This window comes from Salvelinus namaycush, chromosome 2 (genome assembly GCF_016432855.1).
Source record: "Salvelinus namaycush isolate Seneca chromosome 2, SaNama_1.0, whole genome shotgun sequence".
Classification (NCBI taxonomy): Eukaryota; Metazoa; Chordata; class Actinopteri; order Salmoniformes; family Salmonidae; genus Salvelinus; species Salvelinus namaycush.
In genome coordinates this window covers 63,991,340-64,016,155 of record NC_052308.1, presented here as the reverse complement: position 1 = coordinate 64,016,155, position 24,816 = coordinate 63,991,340, and positions in this window count along the sequence as shown.

Genomic DNA, 24,816 nt, shown 5'->3' with positions numbered 1-24,816 from the left:
TGAGTGGGTAGGAAATGTGGTGGGAGTTGGTCAACGTTCCATCTCATTTCGAAGATGCCCTAGTGCCCCTGAAGTGGACAAAGCACTGAGAAAAGCTCCATGGAGAGATGGGGATGGAATGGAGAGGGAGAACAGTTACTCGCTTGCCCTTTAGTTAATGGACTAGGCCTAAAAGCTCCTTCTCCTTTCAACTGCTCAGAGGCAGACAGAGTAAAGAGGTCTGGCAGCTCTGCAGGTCCCATGTAACAGCTCTCTGGCTGTGTAAGCTAACCATCCCCTTTTATTCTTGCTTTGTCCAGTCCTAAGAGAGAGAGAGAGAAAGGGGACAGACATTAGAAGACCAGTTAAGAAATTCAGCCAGAGAGAATGACCAAAAGATCATTCATTGGCCTGTCACTGCTCAGAGGAGCTGAGCTGGTCTGGTTTAAGAGCAAAACTGTAGTTACACAGAGTTTGGAAAACTGTCCTCTGTGCCAACTTGGTGCCCATCAGAATTCTACATCTCGAACCAAGTTAGCTGAACTCTGCAGAAGATTTGTATAGCTTTGGCTTTTGGTCATAATAGTCAGGGCCTACGGAGTTGATTAACAATTGGTACTTTGGAGTGTACTTTTGACTTTGTCCCTTAGGACTCTGGCTCCTGATATATGGGAGAAATGTGATTCATACAGTAAGCTGTCCTAGTACAAGCTTAAAACAGCCAGGCAAGGATATCTCCAAAATGCCAAAAGGGGAGAAGGATGAGGCAGAAGGGCATAAAGTATGCGCTTGGTACCGATAGGCCGCTGTCGCCTCTGGTCTAGGATTACCACGGAAATGCGATCATAAATCCACCTGACTAATCACCATGACAACTGCCCAGAGTGCAGGAACTCAGGCCACAGCCGCTCTCCCAGTGTGGCATTAGTGTCAACTTTAGAAAATGTTAACTTAACGACTTTACGAACTACCTCAAAGTCGCATGAGTCACTCGCATTAGAGCTGGATCATTTTAGACACCATTACAGGGACAAAAACTCAGCATTTTGGGATAATCTGGCCCAACAGCAATTAAGTATTGGATGAGTGTCGACAAGCTGTGAAAATAAACTGTAACGCAGTGTGTCATGCCAGGGCGAGAGAGACAGAGATAGAAAGAGTCACCACATTCTGTCACTTGCAGGGAAACGGTTGGCTGAAAGTGTGAAATGCAGCGTGGCGTTGTTGGCAAAGATTTCCCGTTGTCGGTGGCGACAACACAGTTATTATTAGACTTCATGTTTTATTCAAAGTTGCTCTTAGCACATGGCTTGTTTCCAATCACATAAGGTTGCTGTGCTGGTGGCAGACCAAACAATTGAGCATTAAAATGCAGATGCACCGAGGAATACACACACCTGTCAGGGGAGAGGCATCCAAGCAGCACGTCGCTATATATCAACACGGCCTAGTGTGGGGTACAGCACAAAAGGTCAGAGCACGGCAGAAAATGTCTTCGTCTCACGCAACCACCATGTTCAATCTCAAACGTAAGCACGGTAGTGGGCTGGTGATGAAGCAGGCAGAGGCTCTCTGTTCTGTAGCGGTGTATTGTATTGTTTTAGTGGAGATGTAGCCTTCATGTTACTGGAGCCTGCGGCGTCTTCTATATCTCCGTTGTTGGCAGCTACTGCAGTGCTGATGTGGGAGGAGAACTGATGCCCCTAGAGCTGAGACAGTCAGCCTGAACACACACACACACACACACACACGAGTACACCATACGCAGTACATACACAGACAGAACTGCAGCACACACACACACACACACACACACACCACTTCCACACAGCAAACCACATAGGTCCAACAGAGAGGTCAGCCCTGTGGGACAGCCATCAGTGAGATCCTGCCAGGCTCCTCTCTCTTTGCTGTTGTCTCCCACCCTGGGGTGTTCCACTAGAGGTCATCCACCACTGAGGGGTCAAGGTATAGTCAGAATTCTACATGCATATTGAGTTGCCTCACACCCACAACACTCAAGGAACAGTTTGGGGGACCTGACCTGTTCCCTCAGAGTAGAACTGTTACAGCTAAAATACAAGCTCGGAGCAGGAGTAAGGCTTGGCCGGGTACAGTGGTTAGTGATTTACTTTGTCCATGGGCGTTTTGTAAACTGACTATCTAAAGGGCACTTCGGAGTGATGAGTGTAGGTGTGTGTCACGCTAACGGAGAGGGTGATCGTTTAGTTTTTTTTACTCAGGAAACAAAGTGGCATGAACACTCACTAATGAAATCGTATCGGTCTGACTGGGTGATAAAAGATGATTCGAGTAAAAAAAGGGTTCAAATGTTTTTGAACTTCGCAAACCTTCGAAAAACTTTACAACATGCGCTCTCAGAGATCCTGTTACTGCAGGATCATGTGCAGAACATCTGTGTTTTCACTTTTGTTCTACAAACATGAATACATTGATGTGTTACTTGAATATGCTGTCTGTGAGATTAAGATGTCAGTCAAAACACCGTCGTAACTTATATTACCAAATGTAAAGAAACATTCTATCCATTTGACCATGTCTAAGCGATGACGTTGAAAAAGTTAACACTGAAACCTATCAAGTGAAAGCACTTCCTTCTTATGAATGAGCCAATCACGTGAGTGGGAGTGATTTCTGCAACAACACTCTCACCCTTTGATGTTGGCACCCAATCAGAGCAACATCTCCCATTACAACTTCTTATGACAGTTTCCCTTGACTTATCATTAACCCATCACTCTCTCTGTCACAAACACTTTCTCTCACTCTTTCAGAACATCAAGAGGTAGTTATGAGACACACCCTTCTCAGAGATAAGTAAGCAGCCCCACAAAGCCTCCTTACCTCGCTAAAGGAACCTACAAGGAAATGGGAGGATTTATTTGAGAAGGAGCTCAGAAGGTATCAGAAACAGTTACTCAAAGAAGCAAGGGACAAGCACTTCTTCACATTGGGGTGAGTCAAGTTTGTTTCTGTATCCGTCAGACCTATCGCAATATAACTTATCTAGCTGTACTTTTATAGGCCTATTGCAGTCAAAAACGTGATTTTTCTGTGTTTTATATAGACTTAGTGTACAAAACACCTGCTCTTTCCATGACAAATTGACCAGGTGAATGCTATGATCCAGTATTGATGTTACTTGTTAAATCCACTTCAATCAGTGTGGATGAAGGGGAGGAGACAGGTTAAATAAGGATTTTTAAGCCTTGAGAAAATTGAGACATGGATTGTGTATGTGTGCCGTTCAGAGGGGGAATGGGCAAGACAAAAGATTTAAGTGCCTTTGAACAGGGTATGGTAGGTGCCAAGCACACCGGTTTGTGTCAAGAACTGCAATGCTGCTGGTTTTTTCACGCTCAACAGTTTCCCAGTCTACCACCCAAAGGACATCCAGCCAACTTGTCAAAACTATGGGGTGGGATGGAGTTTTGGCCTTTCCGTGGTGACCCTCACATTTATCAATAAATGTCAGATGACCTGGCCTCCACAATCACCTGGCCTCAACCCAATTGAGATGGTTTGGGATGAGTTGGACTGCAGAGTGAAGAAAAAGCAGCCAACAAGTGCTCAGCATATGTGGGAAGTCCTTCAAGACCGTTGGAAAAGCATTCCAGGTTAACCTGGTTGAGAGAATGCCAAGAGTGTGCAAAGCTGTCATCAAGGCAAAGGGTGGCTATTTAAAGAATCTCAAATATAACATATGATTTGAACACTTTTTTTTATTATTACATGATTCCATATGTGTTATTTTATAGTTTTGATGTCTTCACTGATTATTCTACAATGTAGAAAATATTACAAATAAAGAAAAACACTTGAATGAGTAGATGTGTCCAAACTTTTGACTGGTACTGTAAATGTGTAGGGGGGTGCACAGTGTGCACCCAATTGAAAATGTGTTATTTTACATGTTCTTCACAGAAAATGAGGCCAATGAGTCTCGGGTTGAAAAAAGTAATAATTGTATAATTTTTCTTTTAGTAAACATTGAAAATTGGCCCCACAGACCCGAACAATATTGAGATAAAAATGGCTGCATTGGACATTTAAAGAAACTATTGGTCTGTGAAGCAAAATATTACACAGTGCACTCCGCTTATAAGAACGACAAAAGACACCGTAGGACAGAAACATTCTGGTACAATGTACAGATATTGGATCTTAATTTGACCCGTTTGCTACAGCAGGAAAATGATCAAATAGAATATAATGTCTTGCAATGGAGAAAAGTTATCCTGCAACAGGATCCTACATATGTACTTTTCTTGTAAGGATCAATCAGTTACATGAATAAGTGCACTGTGTTTGCAACAGGTGAAGGTGAATATCAGGTAGACTGGGTGAGAGTGACATACTGTACTAGTGTAACATGACCAATGTGTAACGTATGTGTCTCTATAGGAGATCAAGTCAGGAGACACAAGATGAACCTCTTCACCCAGCAAACTGTGATACTTTGTCTCGGCGTTGCCGTCACGCTCAGCAACACTGAGCCAACGGCAGGTAAGCAAATCAAGTTGAAACTTGACTTTTAAAGACAACAATGTAGCTTGGGCCCCACACTAGTAGGCACATAACATGGAATAGTTTAAGTCAGGAACAAGCATTAGTAGAGCGCAGTCATTACAAGAGCGCTAAGTGAAGAAACCAACTCCAATATCTCCTTAATCCACAGAGCTGGTGAAGCTAAGCGCTGTGGACTCTCTGATTGTGCCATGTCACCAGAGTGCCACGCTCCGTTGTGACCTCTCCACCTCCCAGGAGGGGCTGTCAATCAATCATCTGGCCTGGGTCCGCCAGGACGGGAAGTACCTGTGTGATGTTAACGCGACTGGAGTGATGGGGACCCACCCAGGGAACACACCTAGTGCCATGGAGTGCAGTTATACCCCACATACACAGCTGACCCTGACTCTGCTGCAGGTACAGCCACTGGAGCAGGGAAAGTACTTGTGCAAGCTGCGCTCCAGTCATGGAGTAAAGGAGGCCACTACAACGGTGAAGCTGCAAGGCGAGTGTCCTAGCCCATTCTCACTCATGTAATACTGTCATCTGTCATGCATGTATTCCCGAAGCCATTGACCAGAGGCTGGTGGGAGGAGCTATAGGACTGGCTCATTGTAATGGCTGGAATGGGTTAAATGGAATGGTAGTCATGTTTGACTCTGTTCCATTAATTCCATTCCAGCCATTACAATGACTCAGTCCTCCTATAGCTCCTCCCACCAGCCTCCTCTGCAATTGGTATTTTGCACTGTTCGTCAATATTGCATATAGGTCCGTGGTAGTAAATGGACATAGCCTAACCACCAGGAAGTACAAGGGACTTTAGTGCCTCCACTGAGCAAAATGTATGACTAATGGTGTCAGGGGGCTTACAGAAGCGCATTCCACCATTTCTCAAGAACTCTCCAACCTCAGCCATATTCTTTGTGTTTAAAAAAAACTTGCTCTGTTTCCATTCAGAGTGCTACGGGGAGGCCCAGCCCAGCGTCAGTGATGAGGGCCCGACCTGCACCTTCACTGAGGTCTACCCTGACGGAGATGTGCACTGGTTCCAGGGATCCAACAATGTGACTGGGGACCCTAATATCAAAACTAAACAAGTGAAGGATGGAAAGTTTTTGACAATAACTAGTTCCCTGAATAGAAAGACCGTCTCTGGGGAAGGGGCCTACAACTGCTCCCTGTGGATCCCCAGTACCGGAGCCTACCTGACCAGCAGCTTGGTACCAGAGCATGGTGAAGCCAGGGTTGAGGAGCCCAATGCCAACGGGGCAGGGGCCAATGGTTCTGTGTGGAAAACCTTTCTAGTCCTCCTGAGTACTCTCTTCCTGGTGTGACGTCTTGAAAACATTCACAAATGGACCAGGAAACGCCAGGATCAATTAATAAGAATATGGAAGAGCCATTGTGTGGAAACCTTTCATGGTCCAAAGGTTTCCTTGGCTGCGTAGTACAAGGAAATGATGGCCAGATGAGAGGCTGATAACCTGGTGCAAATCAGTGTATATGTAACGGGTAGAGCTGTCAACCTATTGTGAATGCACCATTGTTGGGCTGCCAGTGCCAGGTGTATGTGATTGTTAATTCAAAACGGCAAGCAGCAGTAGAAACAATAACAAAGCTTACTTCACCCCCATTTCGGTAAAAAGCTGATGGATGGGGCTGGAGAAATGTAACCATTTCAAATTCATAGAGAGCTTTGGATGCATGGACCCGCAAAACACCAGTCTCAATGTCAACAGTGAAGAGGCGACTACGAGATGCTGGCCTTCAGGCAGACTTCCTCTGTCCAGTGTCTGTGTTCTTTTGCCCATCTTAATCTTTTCTTTTTATTGGCCAGTCTGAGATGTATTTTTCTTTGCAACTCTGCCTAGAAGGCCAGCATCCCGGAGTCGCCTCTTCACTGTTGATGTTGAGACAGGTGTTTTTCAGGTAATATTTAGTCTGCCAGTTGAGGACTTGTGAGGTGTCTGTTTCTCAAACTAGACACTCTAATGTACTTGGCCTCTTGCTCAGTTGTGCACCGGGGCCTCCCACTCCTCTTTCTATTCTGGTTAGAGCCAGTTTGCGCTGTTCTGTAAAGGGAGTAGTACACAGCGTTGTACGAGATCTTCAGTTTGTTGGCAATTTCTCACATGGAATAGCCTCCATTTCTCAGAACAAGAATAGACTGATGAGTTTCAGAAGAAAGTTATTTGTTTCTGGCAATTTTGAGCCTGTAATCGAATCCACAAATGCTGATGCTCCAGATACTCAACTAGTCTAAAGGCCAGTTTTATTGCTTCTTTAAATCAGAACAGGTTTCAGCTGTGCTAACATAATTGCAAAAGGGTTTTCTAATGATCAATTATCCTTTTAAAATGATAAACTTGGATTATCTAACATAACATGCCATTGGAACACAGGAGTGATGGTTGCTGATAATGGGCCTCTGTACGCCCATGTAGATATTCCATAAAGAATCTGCTGTTTCCACATACAATAGTCATTTACAACATTAACAATGTCTACACTGTATTCCTGATCAATTTGATGTTATTTTAATGGATGAAAAATGTTATTTAAAGAAAAGCACAAGGACATTTCTAAGTGACCCCAAACGTTTGAACGGTAGTGTGTGTATATGTGTATATATATATATATATTTTTTTTATCATGTCTGGTCCATTCCATTCCTCAATAGGTGGCCTGTCACAAATATATTTTATACTACTTCAGGTGTTCCCCCTCATTAACAGGAACTTTAGTAGTCTGTTAATTGTGCCGTTTAGGTATCCCTAGTCAGCAGGTGTTCAATATACACAGGGTGTACTAAACATTAGGAACACCTGCTCTTTCCATGACATGGACTGAAAAGGTGAAAGCTATACACACTTATCGATGTCACTTGTTATATCCACTTCAATCAGTGTAGGTGAAGGGGAGGAGACAGGTTAAAGGGTTTTTAAGCTTTGACACATGGATTGTGTGTGTGCCATTCAGAGGGTGACTGGGCAAGACAGAAGATTTAGGTGCATTTGAACAGGGTATGTTAGTAGGTGCCAGGCACACCAGTTTGTATCAAGAAGTGTAAGTTTCCCGTGTGTATCAAGAATGGTCCACCACCCAAAGGACATCCAGCCAACTTGACACAACTGTGGAAGGCTTTTGACACCTTGTAGAGTCCATGCTCTGATGAATTGAGTCTGTTCTGAGGGCAAAAAAGGGAGTGCTACTCAATATCAGGAAGCTGCCCCTAATGTTTTGTACACAGTATACTGCACAGGTGATTTCTGAGCTGGCTGGCTGTGTGCATACCATAAAGTACCTTGTTTGCATCTTGGATCTAAAACAATAGATGTTTAGGAGATATAGAATGTCAAATATTTTATAATCAATTTCTTCAACTGGACAAAGAAATACAGGGAATATCACTGGGCAAACCGGACAACTGTGTTGAATCTGTCTCTTGTTGCCAAATGCTGCTCTCTGCTGGAATTGTGGCCAACTTCACTTTCAGTATGAGTGATCAAAATACACGGACTAAATATGAGTTTACTGTAAGAAGGGAAATAGATGCTCTGGGATATACCCCTAAATAAGAACCTCTCTCCATATCTCCTCTGGCCCTTATGCCACGTTCATGTGCTAGTCGGAACTAGGAAACAAAAATAATGTCAGATTGCTAACGGGTTGTATTTATACGCGTGCCTGATCATCCAGTTAGCATGTTCAAAATGTTTGTGAACGCGCCATTCGTATGGGGTCCAAAGGTTATCTACACACAGCCCAAGAGGGTGAGATGGGTCACTAAGTGCAGTGTTTCTCATAACCTTTGGGGCCAAACACTTCTTCATCCATTTAAAACAAGGTTTTTGGGAGGCTTTTCAAGTCTGCCTGCTTTGCTCAAATGGTCCAGTTAAAGTCAACGGGGTCTGAGGTCTGGCTGTGGTTTTAGTGAGACAGGTTAAAAATGCTCTCTGTTAAGACTGGAATATTAGGGTCATGCTGTACTGGGAAAGTTTTGTCAATGTCCTGTTAACACACACACCTTATTGTCACTGAGGAACCTAATAGTTCCTCATGAGAGGTGCAATGTGTACTCGGTTATAATCATCAGTCCAAACAGTTGCAAAAAGGAACGTTTTGCAACTACAACCAAAGTTTCTACTGGAGAAATTCGGGTAGTTCTGTCCCTGTTTCGTTCTGTTCGCTTCTGTTCAAGAAAAGATTTGCAACAGGATCGGCATAATGAACACGCCTCCTGGTCTGTAAGTTTGGCCACAACTCTATATCTATGTGCCGGATGGTTCATATAAATGTGAACAGGGTAAGCAGTTGAGTGAAATCAGTCTGAAGTACATGTCAGCTATCAGTGTGATTCTCATATAGACATTAACACTGCATGCTAAAGGTGTCAGAGGTTCCTGCATGTGGTTAACATTTGAAAGTCCACCGGATGTAAACATGTACAGTAAATGACACTAATCATCCAATCCCATTAGTAACGGATGCTATGAATGTATATTAAGAGTTGTTTGTGTTTTCATTCTCAACTGTCCGATATAGACTAGAATGTTCCACATGCAATAAAACGATAAGATATTCAAATCAAGACGCTGTCATCATCACAAATCGTCATCATGATCAATTATGATTTACACTGGTGACTAAACTCCACGGTGAAGGAAGTTTCTGATGAACTTCACCAACGACGTGGAGCCGAGACCGGGCTTTATGGAATCCAGCGCCGATTACATCGATTCGCCCAAGGTCAGTACTTCAAAACATTTCATTATGAAACGCCAACCTCGTACCTATGTTTGTCACCTTTGGTTGCTGAAAACAATACTTTTTCAATAAACGTTAATCAAATACCACCACCAACTGGTTCCTTGTTGAGATTCAATGGGGACGTGCATTTGCGCTGAGTTGTCATCTTAGAGCAAAAACAATGAGCAAACAGTCAGTCAGTGGCTGTGTTTGATTAACGTTTATTGAAAAAGTTTGCATTTCAGCAAACTAAGAAAGGCATTGCAAGCGCAGAGATAAAACATAGGTACAAGGTGAGCGTTTCATCATTTAAATGTTTTGAAGTCCTGACCTTGGGCGAATAGATGTAGTCAGAGCTAGATTCCACAAAGCCTGATCTCGACTCCACACAGTTGGTGAAGATCATCATAAACTTCCTTCACCACGGAGTGGAGTTTAGTCCACTCCTACTAAAATGTTTCTTTGTGGTTCATTTCTGGTCAGAGTAAGAGCAGCATTTCACCCACTTCCCCTTTCCACCACAAGAGGGGGAGAATGACACACTAACTATGAGAGATCGTGAGTATCGGTTTGCCTGAGTAAATTCAACCATACACAGTATATCAGGACTGCAATCCTCGTACATATAGGGTGCGTACCAAATGGCACCCTATTCTCTTTAAGGGGCACTTGTGAATATTCACCATATCATCTCTTAGCAGTGATTATAAAATGCCTCAGGAGAGATGGAGACTAACATACCACAGAGAAATAACAGACAGTCTATCACACACCCACATAGTGGCTCCCCACCAGTGGTGGCTGGTGGGAGGAGCTATAGGAGGACAGGCTCATTGGAATGGCATAAATGGAATGGTATCAAACACATAAAACGTATGGAAACCACGTTTGACTCCGTTCCATCAATTACAATGAGCATGTCCTCCTATAGCTCCTCCCACCAGTCTCCACAGTACCATGGGGGGCCTATTCAATTGAAAGAAATGTTCTCTTGAGTGCATGAGAACACATTTGATTGAAAAGAGCTCCTGTGGATGCATGTCATCCTACGTTACCATGAAAAAAACTCTCACTGTGATTTGACACTAGATAACCCACTTCCTCACTATCTGAAATGTCTTGTCTTGTTACATCACCACACTAGTGTTTGTTTGAAGATGTACCGGATCCCTCTCTTGAAAACACTACGTACCCAAGCCAGCAGAAAACATTTGGAGGAGTGAAAGAGTTCAGAAGTGAAGTGGTTAGCCATAGCAACTCTGATCTCTGTCTCTAAACACACACACTGTTTCTCCGTCACACACACACCCAACCTGGGGAATGCAGCCACGTTGCCATGGGGACCAGAAGCCCTCCGATGCCTCTCTGCCACGCGCACGCACACAGAGAGGGGCCGTGTGTTCCTCTCCCTGTCCAATTAGCCTGGCCACTGTTATCACCTCTCAGAGTGGTTTACATTACAGCCTTGACAGCCTGCTGGTCGATGGTCAGGTGAGCTGTCCTATCCACAGCTGGCCATATCAACATGGTGACGAGGGCCATTCTGTCAACACAGGCCTGGGATTTACGTAAAGAACAGGTGACGCTAAAATGGCAGTTGGCTTTGGGACTAATCGCCTTGGGAGTAAATAAAAGGGAGACGTGACATTGATTTGTTATTATAAAAGGGCCTACAATTATCATAACACAGTTTCTCTCCAGATTATTTTGGCCTTCAAAGAAAAAGAAGTCAAAGTTCAATAAAAGGGCATAATGGAAATGAGGAATGTTTTCTGTTGTGAATCTCATAGGGATAGATAGACGTTCTTATGTGTACTCTATGTAGACAGAAGGAGAACTAGATATCCTGTGCTTATATAACGCTATTGCTCTGGAAATCAATAATGTAATAACATGGCAGAACGGAGTCGTGCTGGAGCTACTTTGATGTAAACAGCAAGGTGCTTGACACCAGAGGTTGCAGTGTAAGAATAGGGAGGAAAATCTCCCATCAAAGCGAAAAGCTTCATTGTACTGAACCCTGCTCTTTTGGCGCCATTCTCCTCTGTATCGTTTGATATAGTCTAGGACTAGCAAGACTGCAGAGGCAAAGTCTTTCGAAGATAAAGCAGCAAGACCAAAACAATTGCATAAGACTTGTATAACTGGCACAGATGGCTACATCTCACAACAAGCGGAGCTACCAGCTTCCAGAGCGAGGACAGAGGAGAAGCGTGCTCTGTTCTAGAATCCCCACGAGCAGTACACGCATGCAACTCCCTTTCCAATTCTCATTTCCGATGGGACAGTGGTTCATTTTACCCATCAGGCACGACAATGTCCGAGCACCATGTAGCTGTACCATAGGGCCAGAAACAGGAGACCTGGGTTGTATTCGGAAGGAAACCAAAATGAGCATTTTTTTTATTGGATCATGCCCAAGTAGTCCCTCCCTGTTGTCTGTTTCCTTCCGTTTGGTGCCGAATGAATACCACCCAGAGGGACTGTCGACAACATTTGGCACAAGCTGTTCAACATCCTGAATGTCACCTCAACTCAACACCCAGAACAAGTGGATGTATCAGTGCACCAAGTCATACCCCAAACCCCCCCAGTCACACCAAGCTGTCTGAGATTGTTCTCGTTCCCTCATTGGAACAGGGATGTTTGTCCTAGTCTGGATGCCACGCCCATTTTAAGCCATCTACATCATTTGGATCAGAGTGTTAGGCGATAGAATTAGAACTGGAGTGCCGTGGTGTGAGTGAGCTGTCAGGTAATACAGTACATGCACAGCATGTACATTTGTGCTTTGTTGCCACGGGAGACCACACACGGTTGGCTAATCTGTAGTGCGGGGTTGATGGATACTGCTCTGTCTGCATTTTTCCTCTGATATGTAACATGCATATCCTTCTATAAGCATGTTTTGTCATGTGACAGTTTAAAGCCCCCATGCAGTCTTTGTAATTGTATTTTTAAATCATTGTGTGTCTAATAAATCACTGTGTTTATTTCATGAAAATTACAAAAATATAATCATTTATTTTGCTGAGCCTCCTTTGGCCATTGAAATGCTTTGTCTGATCGTGTGGGCGTTAGGAAACAAATTTGAAGATCCTTACATATGTCACGTTGTATAAATGATTGGAGACAGGCACAGGAATTCGTAATAGGGGGTTTAATACTCCACCCAAAATTGACAACATGCCATGAAAAGGCACGGGGACAAAGCCCAAAACAAACACATATACAAAAACACAGGGATGTAACCCAAACAAAAGAGCGAGGTAAAACCTTTAATAAATACACGGGACGAGACCAGCAATACACACAGCACGAAAGCCGACATAACGCACATGTACTCACAGACCAACGGACATGGGAACAATAACCGACAAGACAATGGTGAACAGAGGGCACATATATACAATTACTAATCAGGGGAATTGGAATCAGGTGTGCATAATGAGACAGTTCAGTGACGCCTAGAGGCCGGTGACATAGACCTCCGGAACTGGTGCACGGAATGAGCAGCAGTATCGGGGGAATTCGTGACAACATATGCAGCCCTGATTGGCTGATAGGATGATCTAGAGCCCATCCCCTTACCCAGATGAACAATCATTTGTCTATTATAATCAGATCACTTTGTGATGTGATGATGTGGGACAAAAGTTACATCCCACTTGAACAGGCTGAAAAAAAAATGCAAACAGCTGTGGTATCCCGGGAGGTCTACCCCGGGGGTTGGTGATAGAGGGGAGGTACGTGCCGCGACGGTGGCTCCCTCTGCTGGGAGTACACGGGCTGGGCACCCCAACACGGATGGCTCCAAGTAGAGGTAATTAGGGGAACGTGCCAACCAGCCAGAGAGGCCACATAAAAGGAGCACTGTGGCACACCGAGGGGGAGAACCGAGAGACTGACACAGAGCAGAAGCTGAGAAGAAGGACCAAGCCAAACCTACGTGATTCTGTTGTTCTGTTTATTTTATTGCCCTAGTAAAGTCGTGTTTGTTGACTAGAACCTCCCTGTTTCTGTGTTCATCTCCGCACGCTCAACCCAACACCCAGCGGTTTCCCTCACAGCTCTTACACAAAAGGGCATTATCATTTTCGCAATTTCCGAGTGTTATTTTGACCTCATAGTGTGGAAATATATATATTTTTCAAACAAGAAAAATCTGGTTTTACCTGCACTGCCCCTTTGAGAACGGCGCAATTGAGATAACGATAATCAACTGTTTGACTAGTGACAATATAGTGCATTTGCTCCAGTATAGTTCTATGATTGTGTTATTATATTGGAGTTTCTTATCTACGGTGACTAACACGTCAACACCACAGCGTGCCTGCCTTGCAACGTGCTATGATTCATTTCTGCAGCAGCTGGGCACACATGGCATAATTCAGGTTAAATGCCAGGCTGAAGGATGCCCATCATGCCAGTAGGCCAACACCAGTAGTGTCCACACTGTCCACACACTGAAACACGTACAAAGTAGACTAAACACTGTGTCCACAATAACACAAGCACACCAACACAATAACACTCCCATGAGTGCAAGTAGGGCAACGGCAGTATACACAGTGTTCACACGGACACCACCGCTAACATCCCTAACAGTTACACTAACACTAACCGACTTACACAGTAACACACTGGAACACAGAAGCCCAGAATCCACTGCAGTTTACTGGGTTGATATTGGATGGGTTAACAGCTGTCCAGTGTGGATGACTCTCTGCTATTCTGGGTCATAAACATATGAAAATGGGAGCAAGTCGTCATTCAAATCTGTTTTTTAGATTTAAAAAAAACTAAACGTTATCTTGTGCAAGGAAACATGCATTTTTAAAAGAAAGGATTTCCATCTGTTGTCCTTGGATACGGACCAATGTGTCACATACTCAAACCTTCTATGAGAGAATCATATTCAAATCCCTGTTTATAAATCCAGCTGTAGCATTCCACGTGTTCCTCCATCTGCTAACGCACTGCACGCTCCCTGTCTTTTCTGTTGTATATCAAACGGTTTTGATCAATGCGACACAGATCACTGGAGGCTGGTGGCACCTTCATTTGGGAGAACTGGCTCGTGGTAATGACTGGAGAAGAATCAGGGGAATGGTATCAAATACTGTACATGAAAACACATGGTTTCCAGGTTTTTTTATGCCCTTCCAATTGCTTCGTTCTGGCCATTATTATGAGCCGCTCTCCTCTCAGCAGCCTCCGCTGATACAGGTATATGATTTAATATAAATAATGAAGAAGCTTATTGCGTGATTGTGCAGAATGCACATGGCAAGGACTGAGTCCTGCTCGATTGCACCAATAAATAGCAAGCCTCGTGGTTACAATCTCTACGTATGGATTAACCAAGGCTGAATCAAGCACCATTCCAATCAAATACTTAGGCTGCATTGATCCCGTATGAATCGATACACCTGCTCTGCACACTAACTGTTACCTAACACATAGACCCTTGAGAACACGGGCACACACGCTCTCACAGCAAGATAGACCATTAATGAGCTCATATCAAACAGCATCTCTCTCCACCTCTCCATTAAATAGCAAACTTATAGATTCATCTTGCCTCAACAATTCCTAGTTCCACGAAAAAATTGACCAAACTATGAAGAATCTACAGTAATGTATGTCTTTCTGCTCCTTCAAATTAAAGACCCAACCGCCGTCCTCTTCATGTGGGCAGACGAGTCAATAGTCCTGCCGGTGCTGGCTTGAATGGGGACATGTGGTCGATGTATACACAGAGTACACAGAGAATAGGCCTGCAGATGGATCTCATTAGGGAAGACCCCCACACCTTTCCCATGCACCACTGCTTCGGCCATTTCCTCCTCATCGAAGGGGGAGGCGGTTAAGTAACCCATGTTGCTGTAACGCCTGGCAACCCAGCCCTCCTCCCCCAACCTCACATTCTAGGTTGTCTTGAGAGAATATTCCTCCGGTATTGTTGTATTGATACACCAGAGTCTCTGCCTGTGTGTTCTGCAGCACAACATAGGACTTTGAAGGGAGAGAGAGAGATGGAGAGTTTACTGTTCATTCTTGACTGTTTATTTCACTTTGGTTTATTATCTATTTCACTTGCTTTGGAAATGTAAACATATGTTTCCCATGCCAATAAAGCCCTTTGTATTAGAGAGAGAGAGAGAGAGAGAGAGAGAGAGAGAGAGACCGAGAGAGACAGAGAGAGAGACAGAGAGAGAGAGAGAGAGAGAGAGAGAGAGAGAGAGAGAGAGAGAGAGAGAGATGGGGCCAACCCTGCAGATTTTTGCCCAAGAGCTGAGAGTGACACACACACAACCTCACACCCTCACACACAGTGTGTGTGGTGTTTCGGACTACTGTAGGAAAAATACAGTGGGAGGCCCCTTTGAAGAGCAGAGAGTCCCTGAAATGGATTGGAAGGGCGTGAAGGAGAAGAGATTCTTGGGTATTTACCCTCATATTCAACTCCTTATTAGGCATGGACTCCTCTATCTTGCTGGGCAAATGGAAGGGGGAAGAGGAAGGGGAAAGAGGCATCAACAGTCACTTAGAGTTTCTCAACCCCTGAGTGCTCCAATGGTTGCATAATTGTGTTCCAGCCCAGCACCAACGCACATGATTCAATTAATCAAAGGCTTGAAGATTAGTTGAGTAGTAAAATCGGGCCTGATATTACTGGTATATTGCTGTTATGAGCGTTGGGCCAGTAACCGAAGAGTAGCTGGTTTGAATCCCTGAGCCGACAATGTGCCCCTGAGCAAGGCACTTAACCCTAATTGCTTCTGTAAATCGCTCTGGATAAGAGTGTCTACTAAAATGTAAATGAACTGCCTTAGATGGTAATGAAGTCTTCATAAGTTGTCGGTGCAGCATTCGAGGGAATAACCTATTGGTTGGGTTACCCCTTTGCTGTGACGTGTGTTTTACATGGTGTGTCTTATCTTATCTGGCAGGCTACACTCTAGGCAGTCTCTTCTGCTGGTGTGTGTGGGTCTGGTAGTGGTACTCTCTCTATCCTACTCTTTTCCTTTCGGAAGGGTTAATATCTGCCTGGCGCCCGAAACAAAATCATTGTCAAAATCATGTTAGTCAAGTGTTGATAGTCACTAGTCTATTTCTGTACTACAATATAGTCCACAGTATTAGACTGGGTATCTGTATAGCACTTTGTGACAACTGCTAATGTAAAAAAGGCTTTATAAAATACATTTGATCGATTGAGTATACTGCTCTCCAGCGAGTGTTTAATTTGGAAGCAACCAATGTACCCTCCAAACAAATTTGTCACTGAGCAAATTTCAGGTCTGCTGAGCGCAAACTTGAACATAAAAATTCTGTGCAACTTCCAGCACGTGTTTATTGTGAACAGTGAGGCTGTACCCGCTTTAAGTTACAGTTATAACAGTGGCCATGTAGGCTGCTGTGGCTATTTGATCATAATGTTAGCCTACCAGAGTGGCCTACCATCAAAAACAATGGATAAAATGCATCCCATAACATTTTAACATGGAAAAAGCTTTTCTATCACTCAGCCTACAGTAGCAGCCAATGTGTGGTGTTCAATGTTGGCCTATATTCCATGAGACTTTTGAAAAAAAACATGAAGGACTTAACATTAGCCTGTTAATCCACTTGTCCTTCAGACAAGGAGGGGACTGAAAATGTTTTTGTGTTGTTTGATGACAAAAAAAACACTTTACAAAATTAAAATGCATTATTGTTCCCATACCATTATCACAGAGAATCTGACAAATTATGCTAACCTCTGCCTATTGGCTACTTAGCTTATTCAAGCCTGTCTCAAAATACAACACTGCCCCTTTAAGACAAAAAAAAAAGCTCTTTACCTGACTTACTTTTCAAAGATGTCTAGGAAGCAATCAGTCCCTATTGCTGACTACAAAGGATCTATAACTGGGCTAATAACTCACTAATTAGCAAAGGATATGATGCACGCATGTGCACGCATCTACTCAAGACCATAGCTGTAAACACAGTCCAGTTCAAAGTAAAGGGCACAGATCCATATATGGCAATGGTCTATTTTCATACAGGCCTACTGCAGCTCTGATTGGTTAAGCGCACAGGTCTGTGTAGAGTACGGGCTGAGTTGTGCACAATAGAATCGTACTCTGGTGCGTTCGGGCAACAAAATCTCTTGCATAGTTTGTTTTGTTTCGGGTATGTTGCATTGAAATGTGTTAATATTGCGTTGATTCGATCACATTTGCCAGAGTAAAGAAAAACGTTGACAGTGTTAACTAACAGGGGAAAACTCTAGAAAGTTGAGTGACGTTCAATCTCGTGCTTCTCTCAGTGGTCTGATAGTTGTTCTGTGCAGATCTGCTTGGCAGTCTCAGGCTACCGCGCGCCCATTGGAAGCAACTACCTGCTATGTACCCAGAACACGGACACACCGTCTGTTCCTTTTGACACGGGTTTGTGGAAACACACCCACATTCAGCCTTCCGACTGTCTGTAAACCCAGACTAAAAAAAACGCACAATGCATTTGGAAAGAGAGACGGCACGAGCCAGCAAGGCGCCTAGAACCCAAATCTGGTTAAATCAATATTCCCACCGGACCAATGAGAACCAATCTAAATATTGATTTATCATTTCGGTTGTTGTCTGATGTTCCAAATATGTACAGGACCGGGCGCAGTGTCAATGCAAATCGCCCTCCTCCTAGTCACATATCAAAAGTTGACATGAGGTAATATTGGTTCAGGTGTGAGATAATACATGTCTTTAGGGAGACGGTGAAACCAACATCAGTCGTGATTCCTCGTTTGATCCATGGAAAGAGTGAACAGCTGAGAGAACAGCTGACGGCCTGTACCTCAAGCCTTTGTCTCAACTGTTATTTAGTTCCAGTGTTATTTTGTTATCTCACGTGCTGACTGAGAATACGTATGCATCAGCATTGTACAGCAAAAGTACCATTTAAAAATCAATATATATGTTATTCCAAAAGGTGTGAATACATATTATTGATGGCTGAGCATAAACTGGATTAAAACAGATATCATAGATAGTGGAGGTTGATAATACTAGTACTAAGGGTTGAGTAGCTATCGCTTCAGCTTGTTTATTAATTATCTGTACCGCAGTACCGGGCATTGTACTGGAAGTTAAAACTAAGGCACACAGTCAGGAAAATGAAGGACTGCTTAATCCTGCGTTAGTTGAAGCCTTACATGGATAGATACATTGGGTGTTTTTCAAGTGGCACCCTATTCCCTGTGTAGTGCACTACTTTTGACCAGGGCCCATAGGGACTAGGATGCCATTTAGGACCATCAATGTCCTAAAAGGACTCAAAACAACAAGCCCCAATTGATTTGAACAAATAAGGACATGCGGTGCCATTGGGAACATTCAGCCTGCAGGCTGGGCGACAGCTAAGGACAGCTAAAGGAGAGCTGAGGGGGTTTCTGGTTATTGGGTCGCAATGACCGTCTTCAAAAACGTTTGAGGCACAATCAATCAATCAGCAACCCGCTCCTCTTCCCCAAAATAGTTTGAAGCAATCAGATTGAATTAGAGAAAGGCCTCGGATAGGAGGGCATACTCAAAAGATCATAGGAGGGCATACTCAAAACTTAAGAGAGAACTCAGCAGTGTTCACTATTGAGTTTTATTGACAGTTAACGTTCAGCTCAGCTCAGCAGTCAAATTTGACTGATGTTTTAGAACATGCACAGTGATGGTGGGTGGATAGGTGTGTGCGAGTACATGAGTACATGTAACAGGGTGCATTCCGTTCTGCCCCGAGCAGAAATCAAACCAGCAACCTTCTGCACAACAACACACTACTCAAAGCCAATTGCTTAGCCAAGAGAGCAAGATACCTGTCCATCACTTTTTGAGCGACAGTTGGCTTTAGAGCACAGGGAAGGTGGCTTTAGATCACGCAAACACATGCACTACCAGCTCATACCTACCTACCACGCCACTCATGACTTGTTCTTTCTACGTGAGAGTCATGAACGTAAGTAATGTCGTATGTTTACTAACTCCAAAACCAGAGGTCAACAGTGGTCAACCACAGGAGGTTGGAGGCAGCTTAATTGGAGAGGATGGGATCATGGTAATGGCTGGAGCGGAATTAGTGAAACGGTATCAAATACATCAAACAAAAATGAAATAAATAAAAACACATGGTTTCAGCCTCCTGAGTAGCGCAGTGATCTAAGGCATTGCATCGCAGTGCTGGCTGTGCCACTAGAGTTTCTGGGTTCAAGTTCAGGATTTGTCGCGACCGGGAGACCAATGGGGCAGTGGACAATTGGCCCAGCGTCGTCTGGGTTAGGGGAGGGTTTGGCCGGCAGGGATGTCCGTGTCTCATCGTGCTCTAGTGACTCCTGTGGCGGGCCGGGCACAGTGCACGCTGACAGGGTCCCAGGTGCATGGTGTTTCCTCCAACACATTGGTGCAGCTGGCTTCTGGGTTAAGTGGGCATTGTGTCAAGAAGCAGTGCGGCTTGGTTGAGTTGTGTTTCGGAGGACGCACGGCTCTCGACCTTCGCCTCTCCCGAGTTGCAGCGATGAGACAAGACTGTAACTACCAATTGGATACCACGAAATTAGGGAGAAAAAGGGGTAAAAGTACCAAAAAAATTCTACAACAAAAAACACATGGTTTCCATGCGTGTGATGCCATTCCATTTGCTCTGTTCCTAGTAGTTTTATGAGCCGTCCTCTCCTCAGCAGCCTCCACTGTGGTCAACCCACACATGCTGATGGCCTTTCACCCTGGAGGAGGGATGGTATGGGGTGGATGATTGGTATGGACCTGCTTCAATACTCCATACACTCAGTCTCCCTTGCATGGCATTGAGGACAGGTGGTAGAAGGGGAACAGGTGCAGCTACTGTAGATGGGCACGGTAGAGTGGTGGCAGAGGCTTTTGTCTGACTCTTGGGCCGATGACAGATGTGCAGTGTTTTGGCACAAGAGAAGGGCAGGACAGACGCACTATGAACCTCACCTCAGACTCACCCCTGACTTAAACACAGGTTAGTCCCGCAGGGATTACAAACAAGCAGTACTATTACAACCGCTAAAAACTGTAGACATCATTAAGACGCCATCAGACAGCGATAGCATGAATGTGGATGGAAGGAGATGAACTGCACAATGTGCCTCAGGCACTGTATCTCGGCCCAAACTTGGCATTGTAACCTCCTCTTAATGAAGGTTAGTCCCATGAAGCTCAGTTGGTAGAGCATGGCTTGCAGCGCCATGGGTTGTGGGTTCGATTCCCATGGGGGACCGGTATGAGAAATGGATGAAAATGTATCCGCTCACTACTGTAAGTCGGTCTGGATAAGAGCGTCTGCTAAATGACTCAAATGTAAATGAGCCGTCAACTGGCTGGAGGTAGAAATTGCCCCTAACCACATGTCTAAAAAGCCCTCTAATAGAGATCACTGCTCCCACTGCAGCATAACAACCAGGCAATTACACGCAATTCTGGTAATAACATGGTGTGATGGCACAGCATGAGCAGCAAATATACAGAACAAATAAATGATAATCATTTGCAAACCCAGGCTGCTTTCAAAGGTCAAGTAAGGGAGGAGGACATATGAAAGTTGAAGCATAAGGGTTATTCCCTAGTCCATTTTCAGAGTGGTGCCCCGGTCAGCTATGCTCTGCACATAGAAACAGTGCTGTTTACCCTGCCTCTGCTCTCTGTTCAATCATCATTTGAGCTAATGAAGGGGTTGTGCTCCAGGTTGACACAAGCTCTCTCTCTCTCTCTCTGGCCAGATGGGTTTGTGTTTAACTCTGCCAATCCACTTGCTCGTTTAAGGAGCTGGCTTGGGTCTCCTGGCATCGCCATGGAGACTGGCGAGAGAGGTGAGGTGAAAGGATAAAGGAGGGAGAGTGCGGTCAGTAGTGCCAAATGTTGTGTCAAAGCCTGTATCAAAACACACATTGACTTAGACACTATGAGCACAACCAGGACCGTGATGTGAACACATTTCAAATCAAATCAAATGTTATTTGTCACATGCGCCGAATACAACAGGTGTAGGTAGACCTTACAGTGAAATGCTTACTGACAAGCCCTTAACCAACAATGCAGTTTTAAGAAAAAAAAGTATTTACTCAAATAAACTGAAGTAAAAAATTCATAATATAAATTAATAAGAAAAATTGAAACTGAAGAGCAGCAGTAAAATAACAATAGCTAGGCTATATACAGTGGCTACCAGTACAGAGTCAATGTGCGGGGACACCGGTTAGTCGAAGTAATTGAGGTAATATGTACATGTAGATAGAGGTAAAGTGACTATGCATTGATAATAAACAGAGAGTAGCAGCAGCGTAAAAATGGGGGTGGGACAATGCAAATAGTCCAGGTAGCCATTTGATTAGCTGTTCAGGAGTCTTATGGCTTGGGGGTAGAAGCTGTTAAGAATCCTTTTGGACCTAGACTTGGTGCTCCGGCACCGCTTGCCGTGTGGTAGCAGAGAGAACAGTCTATGACTAGGGTGGCTGGAGTCTTTGGCAATTTTTTGTGCCTTCCAGATTTCCAGGTCAAAAATAGCATTGTTCTTGCACTACAATTATGTTTGAATGTCTGTGCAATGTTTTAGTTTTACCCAAAGACAATTGTCTAATTGGCTGTGTTTTTACACAAAACATGATTCAAGGGCCTCCCGAGTGGCGCAGCGGGCTAAAGCACTGTGCATCGCAGTGCTTGAGGCGTCACTACAGACTCGGGTTCGATCCCGGGCTGTGTCTTAGCCGGCTGCGACTCGGGAAACCCATGAGACCCAATTGGCCCAGCGTCGTCTGGGTTAGGGGAGGGTTTGGCCGGCCGGGATGTCCTTGTCCCATCGCGCTCTAGTGACTCCTGTGGCGGGCTGGGTGCAGTGCACGCTGACACGGTTGCCAGTTGTACGGTGTTTCCTCCGACACATTGGTGCAGCTGGTTTGTCAAGAAGCAGTGCAGCTTGGCAGGGTTGCGTTTCAGAGGACGCATGACTCTCGACCTTCGCCTCTCCCTAGTCCGTATGGGAGTTGTGGCGATGGGACAAGACTGTAACTACCAATTGGATATCACAAAAAGAATACTAGAGCAAACAGTGGGGAATTACAATCCTGCACTCGCAGGTCTGACACACGACCTCAATCCCATGAATCAATTTCTTGGATGTATGCCATGGTGTGCTTTCCAATGACTATGTAGCTACAATATAGCTGGAATCGGCTATTTCTGAAGCCACGGTTAAAAGATGCTCTGGTCAAGGACAGACAGAGAGCGATTCAAAGTCAACCGACATTCAGTTTGAAACTCTTCAACAGTATCCTTGAGTTTCCATTACCTGCACTCATGACACTCTGTTTAAAAGCCACTGTAACTCAAAAGCCATTGTAACTCAATCATTCCACAAAGCTGCCATTCTAGCCCACATTTTCCTTTGAGTCTTCAGCAGAGTTTAAATGGGATTTCTCTTTAAAGGTGTCTCCTATTTGTTTCAATTCATCCCTGACCTATCAGGTATGGGTTATATGTTATAATAAACTGGATTGTTCGAGCCTGTCACGTTCCTGACCTGTTTTCCTTGTTTTTGTATGTGTTTAGTTGGTCAGGGCGTGAGTTGGGGTGGGCATTCTATGTTATGTGTTTCTATGTTTAGGTTATTTGTCTATTGGCCTGATATGGTTCTCAATCAGGGACAGGTGTTTTACGTTTCCTCTGATTGAGAACCATATTAAGGTAGGCTGTTCTCACTGTTTGTTTGTGGGTGATTGTTCCTGTGTCTGTCGCACCACACGGGACTGTTTCGTTTTCGTTCGTTTGGTTAGTCTGTTCCTGTTCGTCCGTTCTTCGTGTTTTATTGTAAGTTCTCATGTTCAGGTCTGTCTACGACGTTTTGTTGTTTTGTAATCTATTCTAGTGTTCTTCGTGTTTTCGTCTTGTCTTTAATAAATTCATTATGTCTGCATACAACGCTGCGTTTTGGTCCGATCCCTACTCCTCCTCTTCAGACGAAGAGGAGGAGAGAAACCGTTACAGAATCACCCACCAACCAAGGACCAAGCAGCGGTGGAGAAAGCAGCAGCAGCGCACGAAGGAGGAATGGACATGGGAGGACGTTTTGGACGGCAAGGGTTGCTACGCATGGGAGGAGATCCTGGCTGGAAAAGATCGCCTCCCATGGGAACAGCTGGAGGCAGTTAGGAGAGCAGAGGCAACCGGAGAGAGGAACCGGCGTTATGAAGGTACGCGGCTAGCACGGAAGCCTGTGAGTCAAGCCCAAACATTTCTTGGGGGGGGGGGGGGGGGGGGCTAAAGGGTAGTGTGGCGAAGTCAGGTAGGAGACCTGCGCCCACTTCCCGATCTTACCGTGGAGAGCGAGAGTACGGGCAGACACCGTGTTATGCGGTAAAGCGCACGGTGTCTCCTGTACGTATGCATAGCCCGGTGCGGGTTATTCCACCTCACCGCACTGGTAGGGCTAGATTGGGCATTGAGCCAGGTGCCATGAAGCCGGCTCAACGCGTCTGGTCTCCAGTACGTCTCCTCGGGCCGGCATACATGGCACCAGCCTTACGCATGGTGTCCCTGGTTCGCCAACACAGCCCATTGCGGGTTATTCCACCTCCCCGCACTGGTCGGGCTACGGGGAGCATACAACCAGGTAAGGTTGGGCAGGCTCGGTGCTCAAGGGAGCCAGTACGCCTGCACGGTCCGGTATATCCGGCGCCACCTCCCCGCCCCAGCCCAGTACCACCAGTGCCAACACCACGCATCAGGCTTCCTGTGCGTCTCCAGAGCCCTGTTCCTCCTCCACGCACTAGCCCTATGGTGCGTGTCTCCAGCCCGGTACCACCAGTTCCGGCACCACGCACCAAGCCTCCTGTGCGTCTCCAGAGCCCTGTTCCTCCTCCACGCACTAGCCCTATGGTGCGTGTCTCCAGCCCGGTACCACCAGTTCCGGCACCACGCACCAAGCCTCCTGTGCGTCTCCAGAGTCCTGTGCGTCCTGTTGCTGCTCCCCGCACTAGCCTTAAGGTGCGTGTCCTTAGCCCGGTACCTCCAGTTCCGGCACCACGCACCAGGCCTACAGTGTGCCTCAGCCGGCCAGAGTCTGCCGTCTGCCCAGCGGCGCCTGACCTGCCCGTCTGCCCAACGCCGTCTGAGCTGTCCGTCTGCCAAGCGCCGCCTGCGCTGCCCGTCTGTACTGAGCCTTCCGCCAGCCATGAGCAGCCAGAGCCGTCAGCCAGCCATGAGCAGCCAGAGCCGTCAGCCAGCCATGAGCAGCCAGAGCCGTCAGCCAGCCATGAGCAGCCCCTCAGTCCGGAGCTGCCCCTCAGTCCGGAGCTGCCCCTCAGTCCGGAGCTGCCCCTCAGTCCGGAGCTGCCCCTCAGTCCGGAGTTGCCCCTCATTCCGGTGTTGCCCCTTAGTCCGGTGCTGCCCCTAAATCCAGTGGGGTTAATTTGGAGGGTGGCCATTTGGAGGAGGCTACGGAAGCGGGGTTTGACTATGGTGGGGTGGGGACCACGTCCGGAGCCGGAGCCGCCACCGTGGA